The sequence below is a fragment of the Polistes dominula genome, unplaced genomic scaffold, assembly GCF_049000335.1.
Source record: "Polistes dominula isolate Pdom_NZ unplaced genomic scaffold, Pdom_raw_medaka contig_18, whole genome shotgun sequence".
Taxonomy (NCBI): Eukaryota; Metazoa; Arthropoda; class Insecta; order Hymenoptera; family Vespidae; genus Polistes; species Polistes dominula.
Window position 1 is genome coordinate 3,564,612 of NW_028301164.1, and position 27,303 is coordinate 3,591,914.

The 27,303-nt window shown below is 28.6% G+C and overlaps 1 protein-coding gene and 1 long non-coding RNA gene across 5 annotated transcripts in view; one reads left to right on the plus strand and one right to left on the minus strand.

Moving 5' to 3' along the window:
* LOC107072357 (opioid-binding protein/cell adhesion molecule homolog) overlaps positions 1-27,303 on the plus strand; it is a 230,393-nt gene that overhangs the window by 83,063 nt on the left and 120,027 nt on the right. For 3 of the 4 annotated variants that reach the window (XM_015332223.2, XM_089178976.1, XM_089178979.1), the window contains exon 2: positions 15,384-15,430. The exons of the other annotated variant lie outside the window; for it this stretch is intronic. The gene's annotated coding sequence lies outside the window, so the exon portion shown is untranslated. The remainder of the gene's footprint in view (positions 1-15,383; positions 15,431-27,303) is intronic. 4 annotated transcript variants of the gene reach the window in all.
* The window catches only part of LOC149030505 (uncharacterized), a 159,962-nt gene continuing 132,901 nt past the window's right edge, over positions 243-27,303 (minus strand). Inside the window, exon 4 of the long non-coding RNA XR_016178739.1 lies at positions 243-304. This is a non-coding gene — a long non-coding RNA (uncharacterized LOC149030505). The remainder of the gene's footprint in view (positions 305-27,303) is intronic.

Here is a 27,303-nt window from a genome sequence, read left to right on the forward strand (position 1 = left end):
AACTCAATAAAGAGTAACATAAAAAATAAACCTGTTTTTATACCATTCTATGCAATGAAAAACTTTTTAAACTATTAAAATCAAAACGATAACGTTAGAAATAAAATAATTAAATAATTGAATACGCCAAATTTTCGTTGATGTTGTCTCGTTGAAGGATAGACGACGAATACGAGGTACGTTATTATGTAACCTTGCTAAAGGAGATCTCGGGAGTGTCGAACACTCGGCTATTATACCTGTGTTATCGGCTGTTTACGTTTTGTTGTCGGAAATTCGACGAAGAAAATTCCTCGAGAAATTCCTGGAAATAAAAATACACATTTATAATAGCTTATATACCGAGTGTATTGTTTTCTTATTCTTCCTCTCTCTCTCTCTCTCTTTCTCACTCTTTCTCTCTCACTCTTCCTGTAGTATTTCAATATGTCAGATATACCTAAAAATAATAATGCTCATTACTAAACGAAGTAATTTACAATTATAATTAAGAAGTAATGGCCGGTGTTACATGAGATAAATTCTTAAAAAAATGTTAACCCTAATAAGGGTTAAAATAAGTTAATTGTAATTTCTATCATTACAAGTAACCATAGTCAACGATAAAATAATAATTGACAAATGGATTTAGTCTAATTTTAAAATAAACAGCTTAAATATTTAATTTAGTATAATACTTCGTGAATTTTCTTTCTTTTTTTGTTTTTTTGTTTTTATAGATTTTACATCAAAGTAAATCTTTTATAGACAATTTTTTGAATCTCACAGTTGATGCCATTTATTTCATTAATAGAGAATCCTTTGAAAAAAATTTACAAACAGAGAAAAAATCATGAAAATAATCATTCGAAGTATTCTTTTTATGGAATACTACGTTATTCCTATTCATCAGCGTTAGATACCCTTTCACAGGTTACTATCGATCGATAAAACGTTTTCCCTCTCTCTCTCTCTCTCTCTCTCTCTCTCTCTCTCTTTCTCTTCATCCTTTTTCTCGATATTCATATACATATACCCACATGTATACATATATATATATACATAATCTTTACAAGAGAGATGCGCGTCCGCTTTCGTCGAGCTTTTGGTAAAAGTTTATATGTATTTTATATATATATATATATCCTAGATATTATATAGCGCGAGGACATAAACGATAGAATTTTTATTTAACGATACGATCGAAGATAAAATAAAGCAACAAAAAAAAGGAAGAAACAAACAAAAAAAAAAAAAAAGAAAATGAAAAAATAGAATATATAAAAATACAAATAAAAGAAAAATAAATAAATAAAGAAAGAAAAAGAAATAGCAAAGTTTAATCTTCCTGTTTCTTTCAACATTTGATCGACATCAATTGAGCTTGAGAGCTTATTGAGCATATAGAATTATAGTCATTTCTTTTCATTGGTAATACTTCGCATTCATATATATTCACGTATCTACCTATATAAATATATAAATATACAAAATATACATATGTATATGCCTGAAACATTTGATAAATATTTCATCGTTGGAAGTTCTACTTATTTAGTTTTCATCGACGGTCCATGATCGAAAAAGAAAATTTGCAGTTTCCATGCACGACCGTAGAAAAAGGATGTAAGGACTACCGTATATGGAGACGAGGAACGGTCAAACGTCGTGTATTGAGTCCGTCTACGAGATCTTTTACCGGAATATTATGTTTTATGCATTCCTTCGTATCTACCAGATACATTGACTACGTGGATAGCTTTGAATTAGAATAAACTGAATATATAGGTATATATATAATACATTTATATATGTATAGTCACTATGTCTAATATAAGAGACCAGAGAAAAGAAAGAGAAAAAGAAAATCAAGTGAAGTTCCATGGGGAATCATTAAGAATAATAAACGTAGAATATTTCTTCAGTAATTCTCTTTTTCTTTTTTTTTTTTTGTAAAATGATCAACGAGATATCCTGTTATATCGGGTCGGTGAAAAAAGTTTCTTCGTATTTTTCTGATAGACCGATTAAACGAAATGTATTAATATAATTTTATTAATATCATAGCATAGCATATATGTAACATTTTCAAAAAGGATTATTAAGAGAAACTATGGTAGAGAAGGTTGGATGTAAGAGTAAAATAAAAGACCAAAAAAAAAAAAAAATACAGAAGAAAAAAAAAAAGAAAGAAAGAAGAAAAAGTAGAGCTCTCGATGTTCAGAAGCGTAACAACCAACCAACCAACCAACCAACCCTTGGATAGGGGTATATAGACGCCTTACCAAGTATAGGGGACCCAACCGATCCATGAAATTTTTTACAGTCCACCCACTTTAGCCCGGTCAAAGGCTTTACAACGAATATAAAATACCTTTATATATATATATATATATATATATATATATATATATATATATAGAGAGAGAGAGAGAGAGAGAGAGAAAGAGAGAGAGAGAGGGAAAGAGAGAGAAAGAGAGTGGCCGACGGAGCAGGAAGCTTATATTCTCTACTTTATCCTGCTTTACTGCACTTCCTTACCCAAAAGAGAGAAAGAGAAGGATCGAAGAAGCTACCTTAATATTTCAATTATTAAGTCCTTAACGGTGCTATATATATATAGTCGTATCTTTTTATTACCCCTTTCAAGCATCTATACAATGAAATTCTCACGTTCAGGAATATAAGGATGTATTTATTATATATAGTATACAGGGTGAATCTGTTGGTAATTATCTTCTATGAATAAAATCCTTATCTTTTGTAAGTTTAAATTCATCAAAAATATATTTTTTATTCAATTTTATTGAATTCGATGATGGAGGGACACGCGTTTCAACGAATTATAATTTTATTCTTTTATATCTTATATAGTTAAACATAAAAAAAGATAAATAATATAAAAATTGTATTCGAGTAAGAAATAACAAACATGAATATATATGAATGTAACATTAAATAGATAAAGAATTATTTAACACTATGACGTCCGATAGCTCCATGTTGGTGCCATTCGGAAATGATCGCGCAAACGCGATATATATTATATATATATATATATAATATAATTATATAATTATATATACAATATTATATATATAATAATATAAATACCGACAGGACACGAAAAAATCTAGATTAGACGTGCGGACGGCATAATGTTAAGATAAGTACGTTTTTTTTTGGTTTTCATTTCCTCGATTCATATATATATATATATATACATACACATTTATACGAAATACGAAATACGTAATACGTCGAATATAAAATAAAGATTGAGTGTAGAGTTAGAGATCTTAAAAGGGGGAAAAAAATCTTATTTGTAGTCAGTAGGGAACGTTTCAAACGAGTGCCAACGAATTTGATAAGATAAAAAAGGGTAAAATAAAATGAAACGAAGAGGAGAGAAAGTAAAGGAGAACGGATTGCAGAGTCACTTCGTTTAATACTAATAGAGTGACCGGTCGAGGTTGACGTACCTTGGTCTAGCTGTCTCTCCTAAGAATCGCTCGTTGGCTACTTATCGAAATTGACTTTGGCACGTAACACCCACCACCACTACTACAACCCTTCAAGGAGGGGGGGGGGTAAAAAAGGAATTCTCTTTCGGGAAAACGATCGACGGACATGTTAGAAAAAAAAAAGAAAAGAAAAGAAAAGAAATAGAAAGGAAAGAAACAAATAGAAAAGAGAAGAAAAAAAAACATGTGTATGTGTGTATGTATGTGTGTGTTATGGGCGTTAGAAGAAAAGAAAGATAGGAAAGGAGACAAAGTTACGTTACTAACTCGAAAGGAATGGAGCTTATCGAATTTCATATCGGTCAGACTACTACTACTACTATTACCTCTTCTTCTACTACTACTACTCGTAGGATCTCCAAGGAAGCAGAAAATAGCCAAGGACGATCGTTGCCAGATGTTACCGCATGTCCTACAACGATACACCCACCTCGGTGCCTTCTACGAACATTTTACCTCTCATTCGACCACACACGTAAAACAATGCTTGTTTCTTCCAACAACGTTTTATTCCATCAAACTTTATCCGTCTCATACTCTCTCTTTTTTTTTTTAATCTTTCATTTAAACAAATTTCTTTTTCCTACTTATATTTTCTATTCTATTTTCTTTTTAATATCATTTACTCGAGGTGTTCCTTTTAAATTTATTTTTAAGAATATCACATCATCTTTTTTCCAACTTTCTTTGCTCTTCCCTTTTTTTCTTTTTCATTACCTTACCACCCTATATACGCGTAACTCGCACTTGCGTGTCTTTTTAATCGGACGACCCCTTTTTTCGCAATAAATTCATTTTAGATAACAACTATCCTGGCTTACGTCATGATTCTTTTTCCTATCTTTTTCTTATTCTTATTCTTATTCTTTTTCTTTTTTTCTTCAAACGAAAAGGCCCTCGTCGTAAGGAATATCCTACGAGAGAAGTTTCTTAACCCCACTACCACCCGTTTCCCCATTCTTATCCATAGAAACCCAAGCTAATTCTAAAGCAGCAGCACCAGCAGCAACAACAACAACAAGGAAAGGAAATTACGAGCTATGTGTACAAGTTTAATCGATTAATCCCACGCGGTATATAGAATATTTTCTTTACTAGATATATATATACATATGTATGTTATATATTTCCCAACGATGTTGCAATATCGTTTCTCCTATCAGTGGTTGTGGGATTTATGGAAGTATTAAAAGCTTTCACATCATATTTTTTTTTCTTTTCTTTTTCTCTCTTTCTTTATTTACATTATTGAGTTTCGACGTATCAAACAAGTTCAATGATCTGTCATATATACGTCAAATATTTTAATAACGTCGAGCACATTTATTAAATCTACGTTTTATATTATCGACGTTTGAATTTACTTTTCAGTAATATCAATTGAGATAATGATATATTTTAATGCTAATATAATAAGGAGAAATGATTTGAAGTATTACGAATATATAATCTACTATCAATTTAATTATTTATATAAAAATTTCTTTATAATAATCATTCGATGTATTATAATTAAGATCTTGTTTTTTTCTCATTTCTTTTTACAACTTTGTAGATTCATTGTGAATACAAAATTTTTTATCTTATTCTTCTATAATATTTTAATAATATATAAACGTCTTTATTATTTTTTTTTTTTTTTTTTGTAAAAATAACTCAGAATATTCAAAGTAACATTTTTCCATACTCATTATTTCTACAATTCTCTCTTTCTCTATTTTCTTCTTGTTCTTCAACTTTGTAAGCTTTATTATTATTATTATTATTATTAATATTATTATTATTATTATAAGATTCATCTCTCAATCTCAAATAATAAAATACAACAATACATATAAATTCCATTTTAAGTATAATAATTCAATATGTTCCATTTAAAATCTTTGTAAACTCATTACTTTAACTTCCTATCTCTTTCTTATTATTCCACTTTGCAATTTTTATTGTTATTATAAGATTCATATTTCATTCTCATGTAATAAAATACAATACATATATAGCATTTTATGTACGTAGTAATAACAATAATAATTTATTATATATTCAAAGAGTAAAATCTTTAAGAAAGTTATTATTATTTCTATTTATCTATCTATCTATCTATCTATCTCTCTTTCTCTTACTCGTTTTGTCGTATTGTTTGTTCATCGCTATTATGGCATTTGTCTCTAAGGACTGCATAATGCACGATTCCGTTGTATCGTCATATTCCACAATGATTGTGGTTTTATCTTACAACAAGAAATATCCGACAATTTGAATTACAGTTAATGCAAAGCTTTGTAACCGTGGCTGTAAACAATAATACATTTTCCAAGTACTAACCGTAGTATTTTACATTAAAAGCAAAGAAAATACGATGATACTGAGACACGTAACATTTGAAATAATTTATAAGTTTGAAGCTTCGTTGAATCAAAATGAAAGCTTTAACGTTACTGAAACGATACTCCAACATTTAATGCAATTCTTAGATATAACTTATTACAAGTTTTTTCAATTTCATTTGCAAAATATTTCAATAATACGATTGAACGAAAAATGTATTTCCAAATTTTACCATTTACGATATTTTATCTCATATTTATATAAAAGGTGATATTGAAAATGATATCCAAAACGCTATAAGCATAAAAATAATTCAATAATATATAATAAAATGTTTATTCAAATTTACTTGCTAATTGAACGATCAATTTAATTTACTTATGATTAACAATTATTTATGCTTGTTATGTAATAGTAATAATAATAATAATAATAATAATAATAATAATAATAATAATAATAATAATAATAATAATAATAATAATAATAATAATAATAATTAAAAAGAAAAAAAAATAATTGATCGTCGATACCATAAAATCTGATAAGTTACACTCCGTAGAATTATTATTTTCTTTCGAGTTACGAAATAATTTCCTGAATAAAGTAAACGAAACGTACTTTTATAACGGTTACGTAAAAGCAAAGAGAGAGAGAGAGAGAGAGAGAGAGGTGATGGTGGTGGCTTCTGGTCGTATCATTCCGTCGTTTAAATTCCACGAAAAGGGATAAAAGAGAGTGGCTTACGTAAGTCCACATAAAAACATAGTTCACGTAGTTTGATCAAAATTACAGTAATACTGAAAACATTTGTATATGTACACAAAATAATATATTAACAAAAATATACGCGGATACGTTTTACATAACTAATTAAATATTTACAATAATACCTTTTTCTTTTTTATAATTACGTATAAAAACACATTTGAAAAAATGCGATAATTCTATAATTATATATTTTGCCGTGTATTATTTTTTTATGTATTCTATTTTAATTGCAGTATTTTTTTGTTTTTTGGTTATGTTTTTATAATTTACTCAATAATTTAGAATTATATTGAATCAACATTTTATAACAAAGCCATATTAGTTATAATTTACTTAACTTAACTTTAAAATATTTATTTTATCTTTATGCATAAAAATTCATTGTCACAATGTTGGTTTCCAATGAACTTCAAAACTACTGAACTTAATGAAATATTTTTTATTATGTGTGATTTTTTTCAACTTGGAATATAGGATAGTTTTTCTGCATTATATTATATGTATTCCATTCTAAGTGTGGTATTATTTTTTGTGTTGTTTTAGATTTGCTAAATAGTTAAGAATTATATTAAATCAACATTTTATAACAAAGCCACAGCTTGCCACAGCATCCTAGTATATATATAAAAGATATTTCAAATATTGGAGTTATGTGAAACAAATGTGTATATGTAGTATATAACAAAAGAGGGGTGTTGTGTGGAAGTGACTTAAAGTAGAAAAGGAAAGAGGGTGAGTAGAAGAGAGAAATGGTTAATACCCAAAGAGGAGAAGGTGGTAGTACCACCGTCGATTTCGCACAACAATGCAAAATCGTATTCATGGTGTTCAAACGGCCGAGCCGAGAATACCTAGCCGGAATATTGGTTCACTCTTGTTTGTCATATATACAACTGATGAATTGTTTCATCTTGAGTTATTGTTTTCTAGTAGTCAAATCCAATAAAATTCACCGAAATGCCAATCGTATAGTCACAAAGTCTACGCAATCTTGTCTCTTTCTCTTTGTGCTCACCATTTTGCCTATTTTATATAAAAATTTGAGAAAAAAGCTTTTAATTGAAAACTAATGAAACGCATCTAAAAGATATACGGTCAAACAAATGAAGGAATGTTTTCTAATAGTCAAATCCAATAAAATTCACCGAAATGCCAATCGTATAGTCACAAAGTCTACGCAATCTTGTCTCTTTCTCTTTGTGCTCACCATTTTGCCTATTTTATATAAAAATTTTAGAAAAAAGCTTTTAATTGAAAACTAATGAAACGCATCTAAAAGTTATACGGTCAAACAAATGAAGGAATGTTTTCTAATAGTCAAATCCAATAAAATTCACCGAAATGCCAATCGTATAGTCACAAAGTCTACGCAATCTTGTCTCTTTCTCTTTGTGCTCACCATTTTGCCTATTTTATATAAAAATTTGAGAAAAAAGCTTTTAATTGAAAACTAATGAAACGCATCTAAAAGTTATACGGTCAAACAAATGAAGGAATGTTTCGTGAAATTGAAAATCGTTAATGAAACTTTAATGACGACGGAGACGTTCTTGAAAATTTCCGTTTCGAGTAATCGAATGAATCATGGTCACAGGTTAAAACGTTTCTCATTTATATCGCGGTAGAATTCAAATAATTCTACTTCTTATTCGAAACGCTGAAAATCAAATTTAAACAATTCGATTTATATATATATTTCCCCCTCCCCCCTCGGTTATATTATATTTTTTATTTAAAATAATTCGATAAATTTCATTAATTTTTAATAGTATTAATTTACAAAATTATAAAAAACTAATTAGAAAATATACATTTTCGTATAATTCGAATTTTGCTAATATCATATTCCTAATTAAACATAAATCGATAAAGAACGAAAATCACCGTTCACAATTTAACTAACTTCTAATTAAACTAACTTACAAATTGTAATTAACTAATTCATACGTACAAACTCATTTCACGTATTATACAATTTTGTTAACATCATGTTACTGATATAAAGATAAATCAATGAAAAGTGAAATTCTAAAAACTATTGAATTTTTAATACGACAGATACTAACGAAATTATTATATATTTATTTCACACATTTGTTCCATTAATTTAACTTCCGTTCTAGCATTTATATATATATAAAGAAAACTATGTCGGTTTTAGATTCCTTTTCTTAATATAAAAATATAGAAAGAGTTAACATTAAATTTTAATAAACAATAATTAAAATATTAACAAATTTATATATTATATCTTTCAATAATGTGTGCCAATTCACAAGCAAAAATAGGGTTACTAAACTAACTGTATTTATTTCCTCTTACCATTCTCTTTCAGTTCTCTTCTTCTTCTTTTTTTTTCTTCATCTCTTCATACCGATTTGGATTTTCCTTGTCTCGATAAATTCAATTTCGTGTATCTTGAAATGGCTTCGTTGACGGGGAAATCTCGACGGGCAGGCAGACAGGCAGGCATGCAGGCAGGTACTGTATCTCGAACGTGCTACTTCCCAGCCTCCGGAATAAATTTGCGAGTGTGATGGCTTGCATGACGGAGCGTTAATATTAAGCCAAGCGTTAATATTACAAGCCATGTGGCCATACATACACACCCACATATAAAACAAGACAATACAACATACCAGGAACCCTGTGTATATACATATATAAAGGTTCTTTCTTTTTCTTTGATATATTTCTTTTTTGTTGTTTTATCTACACCTCCTTTGGCACGGGCTTATGCTTCAACAAGATGTACATATCCTAGAACGTTATTTTACAGGATAAAATTACCTTCCAGACACAAGGGGGTAGTCACGTGGTGTTGGTGGTAGTGGTGGTTATGGTACCTACCGTCCGACTTCTACAAAATAATATAAAAGAATATCAAAAGAAGTATAATATATAACGTAGAAAAAGAAAAGAAATAATAAAAACAAAGTAGCACAGTAGGTTTTTCACAAAGAATCCTTGCAATATATCCATACAATACAGGAAGCAACTTGGTCTTTACTACAATACGTTGTCATCCCTTTTTTAACATCCTATCTCACTACCCTTTCCCACTCTTTTTCTCTCGACACTTCTTTTTAATATTATTGTAGAAATAACTTGCTAATGTATCCTTATTCACTTACTCAAAACTTAATGTAACTTGTGTTAATTCGTGTAAATAAGAAGCTACGTTTGAATACGCGTGTTCGTTTCTTTTTATGGTTTTAAAATTATTCTTTAATAATATATATTAATAACTATTCTCTTGGAAGTGATTAGTTAACAAGACAATAATAAATATTTTAATATTAAAAAATTATAATTGCAAAAATTGAATAATTCTATATTCAATATTTCGATATTTATTTTTTACAATAGTTCAGGGGTGAGCAACCTTTTGCCTATCCAAATTTTGAAATTATTTGACGGGCCAAAATCACACTTCTTAATAGTATTTAAAATGCAAGCATGGAAACTTCGCAATTATATTGCATGTTGGAATAAGTCGCATAATTTGGTAGAACTTAATATATTAGCGGGAGAATATCTGTAACATTAATAAACGCTTGGCGGGCCACGGGTTGCTCGTCCCTGCAATAGTTATCTTCTATGTGTTCCTTTTTTTATTATTATTATATATTCTCATGGAATACTTAAAAAAAAAAAAAAAAAAAGAATAGAAAAATATGTTCGTGTAAGAAATAGAAAAGAAAGAAAAGTTCGATCGAATGAACGGACACGTTTTATACCACTTTATTTCTTTTTTTTTTTTTTTTTTTTTTTTTTTTTTTTTTACCTATCTCTTTCTACTTTCTTTTTTCCTATTCTTTTCTCTTGTCCTTAAAACTTGTCAAAGATTATAAATCACGCTGTAGGTGTGCATGAGAGGAGGGGGAAAGGGTCTCTTACTGTTCGGTACAAGCAGACTTTCAGATGATTGATAACGAAACTTCGGAAACGGTCGCCATCGGCAGTCGCGTTCGTCGTGTAAGTCACGAACTTGAAGAATCAAGATCCTTATATAATATTCAGTTCGCTTTTATTGTTTGAAAAATTATCATGACCGGCAACGAGAGAAAAAAAAGAAAAAAGTATTTTAACTTTTTCACGATGAGAAAAATTTCAAAAGAAAAATAAAAATGTAGGTACATTTTTCTTTTTATTCCACTAGTTCCCAATACAAATAATTGATTATTGTAAAAAATATATATATATACATATAAATTATTTAGAACAAAATCATCACTAACACATAATTAAAAAAATGAAAAGGTAGTGAAACCTACACGTGATCGATAAGAAGCTTTTTAAATTTTTTCTTTAGCCAATTATTTTTATATAAAAAAATTCTGTGCAACATTGTTGGTTTCCTATAGACTCCAAAATTACTGAGTCGATCTTAATGAAATTACTTTTATTTTGTATAGTTTCCCCCCCCCCCCCCCAATAAGAATATATAATATAGAAAAATAATTATTAAAATCATCTGAAATATAGAATAAATTTCATTAAATATAGTAAAATCTTATTATAAATCGTTAATATCCGGATGCGTGATCGTATTGTATTTTCCTTTTCGCAAATTTCGCTTGATCGATATTACACCCCCGTGTTTCTCTCCCCGAGTATCCTGTTAGAAAATATTTAATAACCTTTCCTCCCCTCCTCCTCTTCCCACCGTAAAATAATACATTTCTCTTCAATAATAAGAATAAAAAATTCGATAGAAATATTTAAAGGAAGAATCGTTAAAATATTTCACTGATATTTCGATTGATTCATCGCTAGGGGTGTCGGACTTTAATAAGAACGAAGCGTTTCGTGGATTAATACCGCACAATAATGGATACTGATGGCTGTTATTGGCCGAATGTAAGGTTGGAGGAACGAGCAAGAGAGGTGGTTGCTTGCCGGAGTCGTTGCTGGAGAGGGTGGAATGGTAGGAAGCAATTAATAACTTTGTCGTGGCAGGCAAGCAAGCAAGCAAGCAAGCAGGCAAGCAGCAAGCAGGAAAGCAGGCAAGCAAGCAGGCAGGTAGACAGGCAAGCAAGCAGGTAGGCAGGTAGGCAAGCCAACTAGTACCAACTAGTAGCTACCTAGAAACAGCCAACACTAGACCTTTACGTTGGGTACTCTAGGTAGGAGGGATGATGAGGAAGGTAGACGAGTAACCCAGGCCTGCTTGCTGTACCTACGTTGCAATAATTACGACGTCACGCCTCCTGCCCAACCTAATTAACTAATGTTACGCTACTCTCTCTCTCTCTCTCTCTCTCTCACTTTCTATCTTTCTCTTCATCCCTTCATCCACTGTCGCTCCACTATTCTTCCTCTTGAAAATTATATAATGCCTTGTTCAGTCAAAATAAAACCATAGAAGTGGACTGCACAGTCATTTAAACGAATGCTAAAGGTATACACGTATCTTATTCTATTCTCTATCTCTTTTTCCTTTTACCATTTTCTTTATTTCTTCCTATACATATTCTCTCTCTCTCTCTCTCTCTCTCTGTCTCACTCTTAAGTTTTTCTCTTCTTTTATTCTCTTTTAGTTTTCTTTTTTTTTTCTTCATTTTCATTTTCTCTCTTCTTATATTTTTTCTTTCCTTTTTCTTTTTCGCACGTTTTCATTACCTAGCTAACCCCGTATCTAAAGTGTTTCTCTACTTCTGTGGCTAAACAGAGGATCTATTTTTGTAGGATTCACAAGTTTCTTCTAACATTCGCAAACTGCATACGAAAGCTGACACGTAACCGGTGACTGTGTATTATTGTAGGTCAGTCGTTAAATGTGAAACGATTTTGAAATAGCTGACGCGTTGAGAGTTCACATTTTGGGGTTGTTCACATAGGTTTAAATGACTCAAGGCAACGATGGGAAATAACGAATAGCCTAACTACCATTAACTATTTATTTAATAAATACGGAAAGAGATTAAGAGTTAATGTTTAGTTTTATCCTTAGTGTATAAATGAACGCTTAATTACGTTTCAACAAATAATTCAAATGGATTTGTATTCTTTGCAAAATATTGCATAAATATTAAATCGTTTTTTGTATCATGTATAATGATTATTTTTGAAAGAAATAAAAAAAAAAAATAAAAAAACAAAAAATAAAAACACATCTTGATTTGTCGGATACAATTTGACGAATATAATATTCAAAGTTTTCATTCAATGTAAAAATTCAGCGTACCTATATTTTTTATGGTTTCGGGGCAACGTACAAACCGAACGAGAAAACGAAAGAGATGTTACAAAGAGAGAGAGAGAGAGAGAGAGAGAGAGAGAGAGAGAGAGAGAGGAAAAAATTCGTGTTAAAAACTTTACAAACTTCAATTATATTTAAAGCCGTATTTTTATAACACACGGGCTTTTGGAAAAAGCCGTTAAGCATGCGGCTGACACCATTTAAACAATTAGAGAATAACCGTGAACGCGTGTGAACGTTCTGTGTGTTTATGAATGAGATGCATATCGTTGACGAAATTTTACTGTTAAAAAATAAAATGTCTTTCCTAAAAATGTATTGTTTGTCAGTATTGCAATCAAATAAGTTCTTTTTTTTTTTATATAAATATTTGCCAGTGTCTAACAAATCAATCTATATTTTATTTTTACAGTAATTTCAAAAAGAAAATTATTATATATATATTATCGTTGTGTATCATTATAATTAATAATAAATTCTTTTATCGTATAATTAAATGAAACCAAAATAATATTATGCATCAGAATGTAACGTGCATGTATTTTATTTATTTCAATGGTTTCAACTGTTTCAAATAATTACATTTATACGATTTTATATAATATTTAAATAATATACTGTTTTTGTAATTATTTTTTATTTTTTAATAATCATATAATATTATTAGAAATTATAGAGAGAATAATTACCATGTCGTACACATGTAATCGCGTTTATTCTTTCAAAAACGTGACAATCATTTTTTCGACAGTAGTATAACTAAAACTGTAGTCAGACGTGACCACTTTGAATTGGATATAAACGGACGCTTATTCTCCACTTTGAAATCTTGATTAAATTCAATTAAAATGGAAAGAGAAAAAGAAGAAGAAGAAGAATTTGTAGCAATGAATTTTCGAGTTCCTAATGCCAATTAATAATAATAATAACAATAATAATAATAATAATTTTCACTTTGCCAATACTCTTTTTAAATTCTGATATAACCCATTGCAGGGTTGTTTCACATGAATGCTTCGCTGTAAACCCCGATTGATACATTTCCAACAGATCGTTACTTTCCAAATACAACACTAATTGCTCATTTACTATTATTTTTAGTAACTTTTTCTATTTTTTGTATCTTTGAAAGGGAATTATAGAGAGTTCAATAGACTTACTCAACTAGTTCGCTTAAATCTGTTGATTGATTTTAAGAAATGCGAATGCGATAGAGTTCGAAAAGAAAGTGCTTCCAAAGTTTATTATCTCTTTTTCTCTTTCTCTCTCTCTTTCTCTTTCTTTTTTATTCGATCAGAGGTATACAAGAATTTAAAGAAAATGCTTTTAACGTAGCACAAGGCATTATATGCCAGCCAGCCAGTCAGCTGTCCACGGTCTCTTACCGTTCGAAGACTTTTCTTCTTCGTCGTCTTCTTCTTTTTCTTTTCTCAGGACGATCGAAGGAAAAGTTTATTCTTTCGATGTGACGCGTACCACCCTACCCACCCCTCCTTTCCATTTTCCATCTACCTTCTACCCTTCTATGCCTTCTTCGTGTTTTTTTATTCCTCCCACTCTTTCTTATTTTCTTTTTCTTTTTATTGTTCTTTCTATTCTCTTTCTCTCTCTCTCTCTCTCTCTCTCTCTCGTTTTTCGAGTCTCTACCTCCATTGAACGATTCATTAATTCTCGAAACGGGACGGATCCGACGGAATAGTATACTTTGGCAAAGTCATTTGAGCTTTTCTGTGATACCAAAGGAGAATAGTTAAGAAAGATAAAAAAAAAAAAAAAAAAAAAAAAAGGAACATGTATATATATGTATTCCTCTTGACCTCTTTTTCTTTATCTCCTTTTATCGAATTAACTTTCATGAATTTCATTTTACCGTGTAACACATCAACTTGATACCTTTATTTTCTTTTTTCATTATACTTTATTCTTTAATCATTTTTTTCTTTCTTATCGTTTATTCTTTTTGCAATCTCATCATTTATTTGCCAAGAAATAATTGTATATTGTATTTCAATAAGAGGATTTTTCTTTTTTTAATGCACCAACACAAGCATGAATACTTGACAGTGATGATGCGAATATGTAACGATTTATTTTTTTGGTTTACTTTTTTTCCTTCCTTTTTAGATTATCGCGATTGAAAAATAAGAGTATTTAAAAAAGAAAAAAAAAAAGAAAAAAATATATTTTATGAAGAAAATACGGTTTTTTTTGTATCTGTATTCTTTCTATTTACTAATTGATTGAATTTTTATAAAATGAGAACACTTACTGTTTGTCACAGATTATTACGAATTCTTTTTTCTTTTTCTTTTTATTTTCAAAATCTCTCTTAATTTAACAGAATATATTTTGAAAACTAATCAATAATTTAAAATGTTACCATGAAAGTTATTTTACGATATATATTCTTAACTTGTCCCTTATTCAAATACCAGTTAAATGAATTAAAATGAGGTTATTAAAGAAAATCAATTTTTAATTATATATAAAATTGTTTAAGTAAATTTTTCTTCTATTTTATTGTCAAGTAAAAAATAAAACTGAATAAATTATGATGTAAATTATTTCTTCTTTAGAGAAACGGGGATAGCGGAAGGGGGTATAAGAGAAGTGCGGTCGCAGGGTAAGTTATTTTCCAATTTTTATTTCCTAATTTGTCCCTTAATCAAATAAAAGTGAAATGAATTAAAACATAAAATGAGTAGTTCTTATAAATGAAAATTAATTTACATTGTAAATAAAATTGTTTAAGCAATTATTTCGTCTATTTTACTTGTGAGTAAAAAATACAAGAAAATAAATAAAAAGTTAAAGGGTGTAAATTATTTTTTCTTTAGAGAAATGAGGATGAGGAAAAGGAAAGGGGGTATAAGAGAAGGGTGGTCGTGGGGTAAGAGAGAAGGTTAAGGAATGCTTTGGATGTTATACCCTTAAACGTGAACGTTTGCAACTCTGGTTCAGGAAAAGCAATAAGACCGTCAGCTACCGGTGATTGCTTCATTTCCGTAAAGAGCTGGACTATCTGAGCTTCGGTTTCTCTATCGAAATTCGCCTAGGTGATAGTATCGATCGGTCGAACGATGACGATGGAAAGAGAAACAGAGAGAGAGAGAGAAGAAGGGAAGTGGTACCCAAAGAGTAAGAGAGAGAGAGAGAGAGTGAGAGAGAGAGAGAAAGAAAGCTTGTGAAAGCTTCTAGGAAAGCTTTAGTGGAAGGTACCGAGAGACGTACACTTTTCACCGTCACATCGACGATCGTTTCCCATCGAAGTCTGACAGTATCTTCGATGGATCGAGTTACCATCGAGTATCGGTTCTCTCGTTTTCGTGTGCCCATTAAAAATGCAATCGAATCGAAAAAGAAAAAGTAGAGGGAAGTAGAAGGAGGAGAAGAAGAAGAAGAAGAAGAAGAAGAAGAAACATCCGATCTACTTTTTTTCGAGTACCAAGTACCCTACTCTCTCTCTCTCTCTCTCTCTCTCTCTCTCTCTCTCGTCCTTTGATTTTAAATAGTTTTATTTGTACTAAAAAAAAAAAAAAAAACAACTTTGTGTAAATAGAATACGCGAATGTTCGAAAAATGGTCTATATTCTCGATATTTTTTTTTTTTTATAATTTTCTTTAAAAAGTTTACTTAGAAAAATATGGCAATACTAATATAATAGTAATGAATAAATTAAATTGGTTAATTGCGTGAAAATAAGATAGCGTATACAAAGAAATTATTGTTTAATAATTTAAGATACGAGTATGCTTCTTCAATTATGTCTCTACATTATCTTTTTCTTTATCTTTTTTATAATAAATTCTTTCAATGGCAGAACAAACGTTAATTAAGAAAATACCTTGGTGCACTGATTGATTGCAAGTACTTACTACGAGTACCCATTATATTTTTCGAAAGGTGTTAAAAGTTCCAACAAATTGTTCGTAGGGAAAGAATAAAAAAAAAAAAAAAAAAAAAGAAAAATATAATAATAGGAAGAAATAAAAAGAAAATGATAGATAGATAGGTCAGTAACGTATCCAAGTATTCTCAGAACGTTCTTGGCAAAAGACTTAATACTCCTCGAAAAAACCTTCGCCAAGTTTTTATTCCAACTTATTGTTAAGACAACGATTTTCTTAGTACAAAAAGATGCAAAGAAAACCGATCTTGTTATTTATACTTCTAACGGGCAAAACGTGCCACCGAACTTTTTATTCCAATTTTCTTTACTCTAAATAGATAGACATATACATATATATATATATATATATATACTGTTTAAAATATCATCATGAGTTGTATAAGTTGTATAAGTTTTCTCGTTTAATCTTTCATGCGTTAATAATACTCACTAACCGATTTTAGAAATGTTAACATTAGTTCATTCATTTTTCTTTCAACATTTCTCATTCTCTCTCTCTCTCTCTCTCTTTCTCTTTCTCTCTCTCTCTCTCTCTCTCTCTTTTGAATTTACATATTATTAATCAATATAACCAGTGAATGAGTAATACGATGCAAGAGTAACAGAGATTGAGAACGATTGAATTAATAGCTCGAACGATTATTCTACCTTCCGCGAAACGTGAAACGATCTCAACGGGAATAATAATCAATTAAACATAAAATCAACGAGTGAATGACGGGCCCGTCGTGATACGTATCATCGGTTAATTATTTATAAATATCTATCTCGTTTTACTATTTTATAAATCTCGATTCACTTTAAACGATATTTATAATGTTTATAATACAATCGATGATGTTCATTTAATAATACATTTGAAATCACAAATATTAAAAGGATAATATGAATTCGCATTTTTTTTCTTTTTTTTTTTTTTGAATATGCGAGAAATAATTTTAAAAAATTAAATACGTCACGATAAATAAATGTATTTTATTGAACTCTTAAATTTGAACAACTTGCTTTTTTCGTTTTTTGAAATATCAACATGGTAATCAAACAAAGTTGGAAATATTTATTATTAAATTGTACAATATATTTCTTGATAATTAATTTATGAAATATATTACATGTATTATATACTGTATTAATTATTATTATATATAAATAATTATTAAAATTGGTAATGAAATGAATAAAGAAAGATATGATATGTAATATTTGAGTTTCACTATAAGTATTGATTAAAAAGATGAATCTTATAATTAGTTAGAGTAGTTGAAAAGTTAATAAACTACGTTCATTCATTCATTCATTCATTCATTCATTCGTTCGTTCGTTCGTTCACTTCACTTCATACGTATTTCATTAAATCTCTCTCTCTCTCTCTTTCTTTCTTTTCCTTTTATTTTTCTTCAAAAAGCACATTAACTGAACGTAAAGTAAGAGACATTACTTCCAGGCCTTCCTTCCAGGCCTTCTCTTCTTTACTTTTCCTTTTTCGTAAGATTAATAACTTTCGTTGGTCGTTTACTCGGTCAGAAAACTTTGGATACGTAGCGTTAAACTTTCTAATATTGTTGATAAATTATAAAGACATTAGAGAGAGAGAGAGAGAGAGAGAGAGAGAGAGAGAGAGAGAGAGCAAAAGAAGACACAGAAAATGGATTTAATTAATTCATAAGTGAATATCATAGTTTCTTCTTTATGATTAAAAATACGAAACTCATTTATGTTTTAATTATAAATGAATATACCATGGTTACTAGTTTATGGTTAAATTAACGAAACTCACTTATATTTAAATCTTTAACGAATCATTTACAAAATTATTATACTTGATTAATTATTAATAAATAATTTAAAACATTAAGAATTTCTTTCGAACACAATTATAACAATGTTTGATTTACACTCACATTATTAAATTATCTCTTTCTGGTTGACTATTCCAAGCGACTATTAAAAAAAAGTATAACAAAACTAAAAGGAAGAAAAATGTAAAAAGAAAATGTAGAAAACATAAGAGCTTTGCTATGTTCTTCTTCTTCTTCTTTTTTTCTTCTTTTAAGTTACACAAGACAAAAATAAGATAAAATAAAAATGAATAATAAAGAAAAAAAATTCTCTTTAGTCGTGCTCGAATCTACGGTTAGTTAAGAATTTCTTAACGTATAAGGTGCGTAACCTTTTAATCATATCTTTTGTTCTGAAATATCCTTTGTCTCTTGTGCTACCGTTGAAGTATTATTATTATTATTATTATTATTATTATTATTATTATTATTATTATTATTATTATTATTATTATTATTATTATTATTAAGAGAAGATTAATAGAAAAATAAGGATTGTAACGGATGAATTAAAAATTGTTGAAACGTCTTATAAATGAATTTATATAATGCACGGTATTATTTTTCTTTATATTTAATCATAAATTTTTCATTTCATTTGTATTTAATAAATTTCTTTTAACATCTTTTTTTTTTATTACGTAATATACAACGATATTTAATGAAAATAATTTTAGAACAAAAGCAAAGTAATTTAAACATTAATAATTGAATTAATAAATATGAAGAAACAGAACCAACGACACGTTACAACGAAAAAGTTAATAAATAAATTCTAAAGTTGACAACGTTTGTGCATAACGAGAATATAATCGATCGATACCTAAATACATGATTTTGCAAGTATCCTTACAAAATTGGTATTAGCTCTAGGGTAGTTTCCCTTATTTTATAAATAAACAGAAACCGGTTGAGAGAGATTAGCGGCATAGGTAAATGCCGCTTGCTGCTTTACAAACTGCCACATAAATTTCTTGGTGTCTCTTCATTAAATAGTTCACTTACCAACCCTATAAATAATAAAATCATACATTTTAACTGGTAACGTGAAGTTCCCTTTTTTTCTCCCACTATTTTTATTTGATTTTGTGTCTGTCTATTTCTCTATTTCTAAAAATAATTTTATCGAAATATTATTAATTTTTTTTTACGAACAAATTAATTGTAATAAAAACCTAGATGTATGCGAATTATGGTGGGTAGAGGTAAGAAGTCAAATCTTTTATGAAAGAAAATGTGAGAAAGTGTTCAGCGTTTTCTGTAAATAACAGTTCAAAAACCTTCCAGAATGGCACTGGTATAGACACTTGGTATGGTATGAATGGAGCAATTGTAAATGTATTGTAATTGTTTATTTCTCAATCCTACTCTAATAATATTTGGCGCTTCCTTTAAAATTTATCCTCAAGCTACTGTGGCGCCATCCTAATTGAATGCATTTCGACGGACACTTTTCATATACAGAGATGTTACTCCTTACCTCTACCCTTCATAATGCGAATGCAACGTTGTGTCAAAATTTCAAAACAATCAATAAAATACTTTTGGAGATTGACGGTTAGAAACAAACGAAAAATCTACATTTATATATATATAAATAAATATTAGGTCGATTAATAAATAACTTTCGTTTTTTATGAGACAAAGAATGGTGTTTCTGTCACTAATAAGTGCAGGACACTTTTCACGGAGTTTTTTTTTGCACTCTTTGTATCTGTTCGACGTGTATCTATTGAATTTTTCTCCAATATTACCTTTAAAAGGTTCGTCAAAGTTGGAATGACGTCCTGCACTCGGTTCGTCTTTTAAGGTCGTATCTCCAGAACGGAATTTTACAAACCAATTTCTAACTGCCCTATCAGTTATCAATTCTGCACCGTATACGCTGCATATTTTTTCAGTTGCCACTTAAGTGCTATTGCCTTGTTTCAATTCTTAAAGTATTACATGCCGAATATGCACTTTTCTCCCTCTAACTCCATTTCAGTGATTAAAAAAAAACGGTTAAATGTAACATTAACTATATAAAAAAGTTAACAGAAGACTAACTGAATCTTTATCTATACAGTGATATCAAAAATTCGTTTGTTTCAGTGACTTATAGTAGGTAAATATGAAAAATAGATTCTGCATAGGATCGGAAGTTACTTATGACTCGATCTAATAATTAAAGTACACGAACAGTTAGATTATAAAATTTAAATTGAAATCATTTAAAAGGAAACATCAGAATAATATTGATAAGAAAGATAATAATATCGATAGTAATTTAAATGACTTATTAAATAGTTCTCTCGATTTTTCTATTTTTACGAACAACTTTATCTAATTTATACTTCACGTTAGAATCATTCTTTTTTTTCTTTTTTTTTTTCTTTCCTATTTTATATTCACTTATTTCTACTAACTGATAACCGATCTCATCCATATATATCGTCATCGTTTAAACGATGTTAACTCTATTACCTAAAAAGGTAATACTCGTTCGTTCTCACACATTTTTTTAATCACATTTAATCGAAATTTAGTTACGAATAGAGTGTACGTAAAAGTATGCGTTTTCGACGTTAATAAATTATAAAAAAAAGAAAAAGAAAAAGTTAAAAAAAAAAATAAAAAAAAGATCGAATGGAAGATTGAAAAAATTTGATTAAATCAAACTGCCAAAGCTAACGATGATCAATGTTGAGTGAATTAAAAAATACAATAGAGTTTAATTAATTATTATTTAAATAGTAATAAAATATTATAGAGTTTGTTTAATATGTGCTCACAATTATGAAAATTGTCTAAGTAATATATCTCTTGTTTCAAGATACATATTTGTATAAAGAATTACATTTGAATATTATATGAATATAGTGAAATACTAATAAATAATATAATATTGAAATACTATATTATATTATACTTGAACACTTTGTTATTTATCAATTAAACCACTTTCATAATTATGGGGACATATATACTTATGTATACATATGTTAAAATAATTCGAATAAAACTTATACTTTTTTTACATAATATATAGGAAGAAAGAATATCAATGTTTACTCATCGGAATTGCGAAGAACATTGACGTGTATATCAACAAAGTTAATTGTTTGCAAAAGAAAATATTTGCTTTTGTTTACAACTCTTGATTTGGCATCAACATTATTTATCTACGCGAATAAAAACCAAAGTTCTTTTGTCTTTCACTATTCTCGAGTCTGTTATGTTTTGAATAACTCTAATCGATAAAATAACATCAAAGATTTTATTCTCTGTATATAGGAAAACATAAATAATTTTTATATTTTCGAAATATTTTATATATTTAAACAATATATATCTAAATAATCAATACGCATCATAATTAATTAATATTTATCGTTGTTTAAACGAATAAGATATTATCTCAACAATTAATTCTTATATCATTTAGATTAATTACTTTGAATAATTTAAATTTTCGATTATTATTTTTAATAATAAGAATTTTTGATTATTTTACATTTGTTTAAACAGTTCACGAATCAGTTTTTATTATTCATCTTAGTAGTTTCATTATTCATCTTTATTTTTTTTCTAATAAAATTTTCAAAGGTGAATAGAATTTTTATTTATTGGAAAAAAGTACGATGAAATTTTTTCATCGATTTAATATATTATTTTTATAATTATTAATAACCTAATAATTATATACTAGTTAATTAATTTATTATGAAGTAATATATACGAATTAAAAAATAATACTTGTATATTTTTACATATTTAATACTCGACAAAATATGTATCGATATTATATTAATATTAACTCGAACTCTTTTCACTCTGACACGTTCAACGACATATTGCATAATATAACATTTACATAATTTTCTACTAACAAGATATTTGGCAATACAAAGGAGCAAAAATTAAATTATTATTATTATCATCGCTCATCGTTCTTCAATCCTCGTTTATTTACAAAAAGACAAAAAAAAAAAAAACAAAGTTAATTTACATAATTTTCATTTGCGTAATTTATATCATATGGAACTCATCTGACGACAAATTAAATAAAAGTGAAAAAAAAATTTAGAAAATATTCAAAAGTCATTTCGCTGTGTTCAAATAGAAAATAAAATAAAATAAATTAAATTAAATTAAATTAAATTAAATTAAATAGAAAATTAAATAGATCCAATGAGTGAGTGAGGGAGAAAAAAATCCTTGCGTTTTTTATTTGTTGGTTTATTTATTTATTTATTTATTTGTACCGTTAACATTTTCTTATCTAGTTTAAATAGAACGAAAATGTTTGATCGTATTAATAATCGAAGAAAATTACAGAACCTAGAAGGATACTTAACGCCTAAGAGGGAAAACGTATTGCATTTGACTTCGTAATTTTGTCGTTCTACTTAGTTTCTAGGTACACACTTATAAGAGAAATTGAGAGAGAGAAGAGAGAGAGAGAGAGAGAGAGAGAGAGAAGGTGTACCAGTGAACGAACCGGGTTATACGTTCAGAAATGGTTCACATCGAGCACGATTTACGTTTATTTGCGATTCCACTTCTAACGGAGCGACGCATTTCCTCCTCCTCCTCCTCCTCCTCCTCCTCCTCCTCCTACACTTCCACCTCTACGACTAAAATTTATCCGTGGTAACAGCTTGCATTTCGTACGGATTCGTGGTGCATTAATCCGATCAACGTGATTCCAAATGAATGATTTACGCGAGTTTTCCAGCAACGGACAATCATTGAACTATGTTCTCTCTCTATCTCTCTCTCTCTCTCTCTCTCTATTTTTTTTTTGATAGCTTAATCCATTACTCGCCACAATACGAAAATACAAAAAAAAAAAATTTAAATTAACCGTGTAATGATATTCATACTAACCAAATAGAACTACTTTTGCAACAATTATTTTTATTTTTTTTTTTAATTTAAATATAAGAATTATTTTGATATCATTAATTATTGATTTAAAATAAAATAGTGAGAATTTTTAATATTTGCATGAACCACGAAGTCCATCTTATGATTTTAACGAATATATTTTATTCCGACGTTGCAATTATTAAAGAAAAATAAAAAAAAAGAATCTGAAAATGCGTCCCAAAAAAGGACATTAGCGGGTTATGGGTTAAGTTTAGTGATTGACGAAAGGATTCTTCCTCTTTAACCATTTGGGTACACATTTATTTAAAAATTACTTGAAAATACTATAATAATGTAAGAATTAGGCATTACTTTGAAATAAGTAAACTAGAATAAACTATAGTTAAATCTCGTCTTAGTATATTAATATATATATATATATTTTATATTTTATATTTTAAATAGATCAGACAATTCTAAGTGATTTTAAATATTAATTACATTTTTTTCACAAAGTTTTTAAATTAATTGTTATCAAATATTTACTAGACTGATAAATACAACTTTTGATTCACCCTTTACATGGCTTTTTACCGTAAATTCTAATTTAATATTAAATATAATTTATATCCCATCACTTTCCCTTATAATCAACGAAGATAATTTACATGACAAAATAATTAAATACGTAATAAAATAATCGATAACGATATGGCTACAGTACACACGTACTACACACATATGCACATCAAAAAAAAAAAAAAAAAAAAAAAAATAAACTGCACAAATTATTTCAAGCTTGAAGTCATTGCTTTCATAAACGTGTATAATTATAAATATATTTCGTTATATTTTTGTTCTTTTTTTCTTTCTCGTTCATTAATGAAAATGGCTGGTACACTAATTACACGTAATTATTACCAACTGTACTTTTTCCCAACCGTACTTCGTTATTTTGATTTTGAAATTCGTTTCTCGTGAAAGAATAATGGTCAGAATATAGATTGCGTGTACCACCACTACCACCACATTACAAACCACTGAAATTTTATGGATTTTGTAGGATGCGTAGATTGGCGAGTAAATTAAAGCATAATTTGCTGCCTTTATTAATAAACTATTATCTATTACTGTTAACAACGCTTTGCAATGTTATATTAATCAATAACTTGGGCTACGTGTTTTAATAATTTCTATTGTAAACACAAGAAATGAATAAATCAATTTAAATACGGTCAATCAACGCATAATTATTCTTTTATTTGTTATTACATCAACGAAAATGCAAGAAATTTTCAATATAATAACAAGAAAAATAACAACATTTTTCAGGCTTACATTTTACTTCGATAATTAATAAATTAAACATCATATATGTATACCTTGTATAAATTATAATATTTATGAGATATGAGGTAAAGCGAGAAGTGATTTTTCTTGTGTATTTGTTGTGTTAACCCCATCAAAAATGCAAGTACGTTGTTCGGCTAAAGTATAATAATAATTCGTAATTAGTTGTATACATTTATTTAACTTTCGTTATCAATTAATTACATACGTATTATTTATGTGTTATATTTGTTATGTATAAATGTTCGAGTATCGAATAACGATATAATTCATATGTAATTTATGACCATTCGAATGTTTATGAAAATTATATACATTTGTGTATCATCTTAATCAACGTTACTACTAATCGATAAATAATTTAATATATGATTTATTTGTCATTTATCTAGATAAGAAAATGAATGAAAAAAAAAAAAAAAAACAAAAAAGATAGAAAAGGGAAACGCGAGATTAAGTAAGAAAGATAGAAAATAGAAAAAAACGTTGGTTGAAATTAAGGGAAGTACATTTTAGACTGTTCTTAGCGAACGGCAACGGAAAATAATGTTTCCTTGTGTACCGTAGCAAGTTCGCATTAAGAGAAAGAGATAAAGATGGAGAATAATATAAGTAAGTGTAAGTGAATGAGTGAGAGTGAGAAAGAAAGAAAGAAAGAAATAAAGAAGAAATGCTATCGCGTTTTCCTCTTCATAACGTGCCGACTGTGGAAGCATTTGTCTTCATTTCTTGCACTGGTTGAAGCGAACAACCACGGGGGTACTTAGGATTTAGAGCTTTAGTTTCGAAGTAAAAGGTGCGAAGTCAAAGGACGACGTTCTGTTGAAGATGGAGAACGAAAGGAGACGAGTGGGAAGAACGATTCGAGAATGAACGGGTAACGGGAGCAGCCATTACCAACGGTGATAGTTTGCTTTGAACTCCGTTGGGGACCTTTGCGGTAATCGTTTCCATGCCAGAGAAGTCTTGAGGTTCCACCAGGCACCAACGATGGTTAACGATAATTGGACTATCGCGTGACAACCGTACTTTCCATGAAAGGTGGCAAATCTCTGTTCTACCTTTTTCCTTATTCTTTATTTTTATTTCTATCTTTATTTCTTTACGCACAATTACGAATTTCTATTTTTTTTTCTTGTATTTTTTTTTTTTATTTTTTTTTATTCAATATTCAATATTCCTTTTCCCTAATATTTGATATCAACAATGTGACACTGAATTTTTATACATAAAGATGAGATATAGAAAATGTAATTAATTAATTTTGTTGGAACACCCAGTATATCGAGGCCAACTACATATAGTTATGTTCTACATTCTCTATATTGTACACCAGATACTAAATTATATTTCGGGTTAGGTAACGACGGCATTTTACACCTCGCGTGAGCAAACTGTTAACACTCATAGGTCATACTTATACTGCTCTATGCTTTTTCTTTTTATCTTATTCTTTTGAATTTTTGATAAAGCTTCACTTATTATTACGTTTTAGTAAAAACATTCAAACTAGATATAATTCTTTCTTTCTTTCTTTCTTTCTTTCTTTCTTGTAAAGTTATTTTTATATCAAAGTTTGATCATTAAATATTTTAATATAATATATATATATATATATTTTTTTTTAATTACCAGGAAAAATGTGAAATTTAAACTTTTAAAATTACCTTGCATTTAAATTCTACGTAGAAATATTTCTCCAATATGTATTAAGTTGAAATTATTTATATTTTACAGATTAAATATTTTTATACGTATCCATGCAAATTATTTAGTTCAAATACATAAATCTCTGTAAAATATTTCAAATAAATTACCACGTAAGAGGAAAAAAAAGAAAAGCAAATGAATAATCGAGTTTCGACATACGTTCGTTCAATTACCTTTGCATGCAACTCTCACAAGTAAAAACCGACAAAAATATCGATCACCGTGAAAAAGAATGACCGAACATGAGAAAAAAAGTATTATCAAAGGGTTTAATCGTAAAACAAAATTAGTTTCTTATTTGTTCGAAACGAATTTTGAAAATAGTTGGCACGCGAACTGCATTGAATGTGTTCATCAACAACATCGTTGGTGATAGGGGGAGCAAATGATTATTCGGTAAAATAAACGATTCAAAATAACAAACGAAAGAGAAAAAAGGAAAATAAAGAAAACCGTGGTGTTATTTTATAGAGAAAATTACACTTTTACAAAATTATAGGTCATCGTTAAAAGAATTCGCGAGTAGGTAACATTCACACACAAAAAAATAAAAAAAAAGAAGAAAAAAATCGTCAAGATTAGTCCGCTAAAAAGAAAAAAGAGAACTCTCCGTATATTAGACGAATGCAAAAGAAGAAATACAGTCAAAAAGGAAGAAATTCAAAGTTGATCGTTTTACGATTACATAACTTAGATTGCATTTCATTAAAAAGAGTGCATGTGAAACGAACGTGTCGAAGAGTGGTTAACGATTCAAAGCCCGAGAGTCTAACACTTGCATTTAACTCGACAAGAAAAGAAAAAGAAAAAGAAAAGTATCGTTTTGAGCACCT